Source organism: Triticum dicoccoides, chromosome 3B (genome assembly GCF_002162155.2).
Source record: "Triticum dicoccoides isolate Atlit2015 ecotype Zavitan chromosome 3B, WEW_v2.0, whole genome shotgun sequence".
Lineage (NCBI taxonomy): Eukaryota > Viridiplantae > Streptophyta > Magnoliopsida > Poales > Poaceae > Triticum > Triticum dicoccoides.
Genome location: NC_041385.1, coordinates 804,097,446 through 804,104,134, shown reverse-complemented (window position 1 = coordinate 804,104,134; position 6,689 = coordinate 804,097,446).

The following is a 6,689-nucleotide window of genomic DNA, read 5'->3' as shown; positions in this document are numbered from 1 at the left end:
GCCGGATCTACCTTCCGCACCTTCGAACCCCCAACTGCCAACTCACCACTTCACCAGAACCGCTTCAGCGACTGGCTTGTCCACCGCTCCAGATCTCCTTCACCGCCATCATGGTCCACCGCACCAGATCTGCTTAACCGGCGCCCTCGTCCACCACAGTGTAGGCCCTTCACTAAGTCCCTCGTCCGCCCCATCGCTGGCCCTTCATACAAGCCCTCGTCCGTCGCAATAGATCCGCCTCACCGCAAGCACTGTACAACGTGCCCGCCGAAGCATTCGTCCACTGCACCAGACTCGCTCCACGGATGCCATATTCAACTCCACCGGCCCTGCTTTACCGACGATGCAGCCTCATCAGGTTATTTCGATTTTCACTCCTTCGATTTTTCTCTTTATCGTGCAACTGTTCACTTACCATAGATGAGCTTTCTTGTATGTCGACAGGCGCCGCAACCGTAGCAGCGGAGCCGCTTCAGCGACGGCGACAGCCGGCCCAAACTCAACCGCAACACGAGCACCATCGACGATCCTTAGCTATAACGTATGACAACGATACCCATACGCCGCCGAGAATCAGGTACTATTATCCAACGGCCGGCGCGTACGTTCACTTTCTTAGCATAAGCACTGCACCTTTGAATTTCTTCAAGGCATCATTCAATTTTTCATGAGACGTGTTATTCTGCTTGCACCTGTAGGGCCATACTTCTGGCAGTGAACATATTACATGTGCTAAATTACATACCAGTGCACATATAGTTAATATGCTTTAGTTTTGTCCTAAGTATTACTGTACTTCCTAGATATCACTGCCTACTATTTTACTTCTTGCATGCTATATTTATGATAATGGTGTTTTTCTGATGCCACCTGTTGGTTCCATCAGACTGCTTAATGTTCTCTATGCTTAATTACACATCAGCAAATTAGCATGTGGTTCCGCTGCATTTTGTTTGTTTTACCCTACATTTTCTGATGCTAGCTATTACATCACTACTCCGAGCCTCTGTTCATTACTTCTGGTGTGTTCTTGATCTTCCCAAGTTGCATGACTAATTTGCTGCTTCTATTAATTATGGAGCTACCAAACCCATCAAGCAAAATATTTGTTCTTTTGGGGCTGGCACCTCGAACAAGCATAAAAATAGAGGGAAGCAGATATATTGTCGTGTATGCACACACCCTTCTTTCATTATTTTAGATGAACCATTGATGACCAATTCGGACCAGTGCATGTGATTAAAATTAATTTTACCTAAATAGAGGGTGCAGAATAAACTACAACAACTAGATTTGCAACCACGGGATGCTGACGATATCTTCAAAGAACATTGCAACAGCAGCGAGGCTTCACTACAACATATGGTAAGCCAATGTGTTTTAGTACATGTAAAATGTAATGCGAGTGGGCTGCTTTCTTGGCTTGTGCCCTCAACCTGTAATCCTACGAAATTACAAATAGTTCAATTGTCTGCTTTGCTATATTGCTTGATTCGAATGCTTGTTTGTTACTTGTTACGCTATACCTGAGTTGGCCAATATGTCAGCAGTGCCTGTTGTACTATTGTAAAGAAATGCATGCCTAGTTCATTTGAGTCCTTAACTTTTCCTCTGAACTTCATCATAAGACTGTCTTCGTAGTTTATATGAGGCCACACTGTTAAGTGCTTTCTCAGATTATTTCAACTGCTTAGATGCATTGGCAACTTAAATATAGCGGTGGTACACTCCCTTTCAACTAGGGATGTCAATTGGGTCCCGTTTAATCCTGATTAAAGTCCACTAGTGGTATGATAGTTCAAAAGAGATTTTCTTTTTTGAGGAAAATGAACTAGGGAGCTAGCAAAAACTAACTAGATGGGACTGGCGGATGTCGTTTATTTGCCACTTACATCCCTAGTTTTATCTTACCATTTTAATTTCTTTTCGACTGATGCTGCTTTGAACCATTTAAATATAGCTTGCCATGCTCGGCAATAATTCGTATGTCGTTTACCATGTAAACTTACTACCTGGATCGTGCGATAACTATCTCTTACTTATGTCCAGCGAAACCTTTCAGGATGTCATTCACACTAGGACACAATGTACAACCCCAGAATCTATTTGTGGAAGCAGTGCGCCATCCATGTTACCAGATGGTAGCAGTTCAGAGGCAACACTACCGGAGAGCAGTCTGAGCACAAATATTCTCGTTCTCGAGGCTCTACTAGAGGAAAAAAGAGATGGTGTGGCTGCCATGAATGAGGTAATCTTTATCTTGAGGCTGGAAATTATGCAATTAGCGGCACGCATTATGCAAGCAACCCAAGAATTGGAGGAAGTAAGAATGTTGCATTTGAAGACAGAGGAGGTCCTGCTGTTTCTGCTATCTGAAGCCCAGGGTAATCCCGGTTCTTCTTTAGATACCAGTTGAAATTGTCATTAGATTATTGTACTTGCATGTTGTGTCATGTCTCTGAATGGATTATGTTGTAAGACCCCCTATGTTGTCCATGTGTTGTAATGATCCGAATTTTTTAGGCGAGGTAATCCTAAGTACTTGTATGATTGACATAAGGTGAACTGTTTTTGTGTGAGCATATTGTATTGGATGAAATAACTGTTTGACTCCAAGTGTATCCAACCTAGTGAATTCGAGGATCACGACATTTCTAAATCATAATCATATATAAAGGTGGAATAAATCTTTGTTGTGGTTTTGAAGAAATAAATAACAAAACGTAGAATTATCTGTGGATATCCGTAATCGAATACAAATTGGATTTGAATTTAGTTTTCCAGGGCCCAGGGCAAACGTGAATGCTAATTCTCCCATGTTTTGAACGAAGCGGCTAAACACCCACTATAATTTGTGGGCTGCCCGAAGCAAGTGTTTGTGAGATGGAAATTACTGTCTACCCCTGACACTGGACATCCTTATCGACTGGATTTACACTGTTGTCGATAGGGGTAGACTAGTAACTTCAATCAGACATGACACGATGGCCTATGAGCCCATTCAAACACGGTGGGCGCCAAACGTGGGCGGCAAAACATATTTTATTCAAGCTCATCTGAAAGACATGTCTCTCTCCCTCCATTTCCCCATTCATACACGGTGGGCGGTAAAACATATTTTATTCAAGCTCGTCTGAAAGACATGTGTCTCTCCCTCCATTTCCCCATTCATACACGGTGGGCAGCAAAACAAACTCTCCTCGTCCGAAATCGATGTAGGCTAATATTTTAAATAGGGTCAGATGTGTAACTTTCCTCAGACGTGACACAACCGCCCTACCTGTCAGCCCCGTTCCTACACCGTGGGCGCCAACCGTGGGCGGCAAAACACCCTCTCCTCGCCCGAAATAGTTACCGGCAAATATTTGGGAGATGCGAGATTACCGTCCTATCCCCAATCGACGTGATGTCCGAAATTTTAAACGGGGATAAGTTTGTAACTTTCCCACATTTTAGAGAAGCGCGTCCCAAAGTTTGAGTCCCCCCTCCCCTCCATTTCCCCATTCATACATCGTCGGCGCCACAACAACCTCCCCACTGCGGCCGGCCTCCTCCGTCCGCCACCCCAACCTCCACCTTGCCGGAGCCGCTACCCCTACCCCATCGTCCACCGCAAGAGATGGACGTCTCTTATCCATGGCACTGGACCAGGATCGTTTCATCTCATCCTCTCGCTTCATCGGCGCCGTCGTCCACCTTTCCGTTGCCGCTCCTATGACTGCCTCGTCCACGGAAAAAGGATTTATCCCCCGACCTGGCCGTCTGCCGTCTAAAGTCTTCTTCCCCGTCACTGACAGCCATCGCACCCGCAGCATGCTCAACGTATTAGCAGAGGCCTACACGGCGTCGCAAGAGAGGTGGTACTCTTCCATATGCGCTTAAGTTATTAATTTCACACGGAAAATAGATCGTAATTTTTCTATTGTACTTTTCTTGTCCGTACCAAATCGTAGTGGCTAGTTGAAAGCAAACATTGGTTGCGAAGTAGCTTTGTCTGGTTTGCACCTTCAATCCACCATGGCACGGGCACTATACTCGTAAAGCTTATGGTTCCCCCCTTTATATTCACTACCATCATCGTAGGTGCTTCGTGTCGTGCTAGCACTGCTCCTCAAGACCTCAACCCAAAGCTTATGTGTTGAAATACGAATCTGTTATGATGCTTATATCACTAAAACAGAGAACGTTTAATTGGTCACCTAATGCTCCTATATTCGTCTTGAAAAGCATGTGCGCCACCCACTCGTCCAGCTAGTTCCACTTTCCTAATTTTACTCTTGATGCTTAGGGTTTTCCCCTTTTATTTACTCTACTATGATCTATGTAGGTGCTTTCTATCATACTAGCATTACTCCACCCTTCAAGCTAAACAACACAACACTCAAAATTCCAAAGCTTAGTTGTTCAAATATGATTGTGATATGATATTGATATTAGTTAACAGACACATCTAATTGGTTAGCTAAAGGTCCCACTTGAGTTTCCACTTTAATCCACTTGTCGAGTGTACTTTATTGTCCATACCAAATCTTAGTTGTTATTTCAAAGCAAACATCAGTTGCTAACTACCCTTTGCGCGATTTGCAGCTCCAGATCTGCCATCCCACTGCCACGGTCAACACTATACTCATCATGCTTACGGTTTCTGTCGTGGAATTATCACGTCAGATGTCCTTGTGAAAGGACTTAGTCGTGGAGCCATCGCAACGGGTTAGCTTGAAGGGGTTAAACCGGACAAGGGACACGGGAGTTATACTAGTTCGGCTCCTTTGATGAAGGTAAAAGCCTACGTCTAGTGTGATGGGATTGATTGGGTTTCGATGATCAGGGAGCGGAATACGCATGCCTGAGTCTCGAGTTGTTGTCTGTTGTCCTTGAACCGCCGCCGGGTTACCCCTTTATATACACAGGTTGACGCCCGGCCGGTTTACAGAGCCCCGAGGCCGACTCATACAAAGCGTCCGGCTCGGTCTCTCCTTTCCTAACTTATACTACAAGTTTACATAGTCATGGCGGTTTACCACTATGGGCCCTAATCCTCCCTTCGGCTTCGGGCTTCTATGCTACTTTAGTAAAGCGCCATCTTCCGGATCTTCATGGGCTTCAACATAGTCAAGGGTGAACCGGACCCTCCTGGCTGGTTTATACTCAATAGCTATATCCTCCACATTAGGCCCCAGATTGATTTGAATTTGTTCATGTCAATCTTCAATACTTCAAATATCCCTTGCGGGCATCTTCTTGTATTTTCGTAAACCGCCATATTGTCTTCTCCTGAAACTTTGTAAACCGCCGTGACGTCATCCTCTGAACGCAGCAACGGTCCATCATGACATCATCTCTGTAAACAATAATTAAAAAAGATTCCCTTCACTTAATGGTTATCCCTAAAATCGAGGCGACAGGCGCACTTATTCTGCCGTTTTAGGCACCTTGATTCCCGCGCCTGCCGTTTTACTCTCTCCCTTATAAATAAGGTCCAAGGGCCCTTCTCTTTTTTTCCCTTCTGCCTTCTTCTTCCTCACGACGCCCAAGCTCTGGAGCTCTGCCGCCGTCCGCGACCTTCGAGATCTGCATCAACAAAGGCCGCTGCATCAACCTAAAACGGACCAGACTTTTGTCCTCCTTTTTCCGCAATAGATCTGCAGTGGTAAACTTCCTTTCTCCTCCGTCTTTAGATCTCTTTCTAGGGTTCCCGAGCTCTTCCGCACAGTTCTTCATCGTTCTTTGTTCTTCCACCTGCCGCGATAATTTTTGACCGAGTAATAGTGTAGATCTCATGCGGTAGGTACTGTACGTCCATTTTTAATGCTAGCAGATCGTTCTTTTACCTCTGTAGAGTACATGGCCTTCCCTGCTCTATTTAGCACCTTTAGAACTCACAGATAAAAACTGCTTTACAGATATGTGGTAGATCCAAATAAATTTGACCATTGTGTGAAAAATGTTTCTGTCAGTACTTAGCCGAAGTTTCAAATTCTCGTCCTTTTGCCTACAGGCGGTTTAACCCTTTAATAGTCAATCCGCCATATAGCATTAGCCCTCTCTTAAACCGCCAACTGAACTTGCACAGTATTCTTCTCCGGTTTAACATTGAATTAGACACCTTAAACCGGCACTTTTACTTTTAGTTCCTCTTTCCGGAATGTCAAAGCAATTTTCTGCTTGCAATTGGGTTCCGTCCCGGATCACAGAGACACAGATCAATGGTTATGTCACCACTGGTGCTTTAGCCTCAAAGAGGGTTCTCCACTGGTGAGTTCCGGAATCGGAATGTCCACCTGAACCTCAAGAAGGAGAGGTGATTGTTTTTATGCAACACTTAGACCGGGGAATCAGCCCGCCCGGATCAAAAAAATTCCGGGATGTCCTCGCAAGCTTCCAACTCCATCCGCAAGATATTGGTCCGAACTCTGTATCAAATATATGCAACTTTCAAGTATTCTGTGAAGTCTATCTTCAAGAAGAGCCAACTATGGAGTTGTTCCGGGATTTCTTTCATCTGAACCGCCGCACAGAATTCTCAGATGGTCCCAACACAGAGCTTGGTGGCGTGTCAATTCAAAAAAGGAAAGAGGCTGACTTCCCTCATGACAAACATCATAGCCATCCTAAAGATTGGAACCAAACCTGGTTTTACTGCCGGAACACTACTCCTGATGGAGAAAATCCCTTGCTGGGCTACCGCC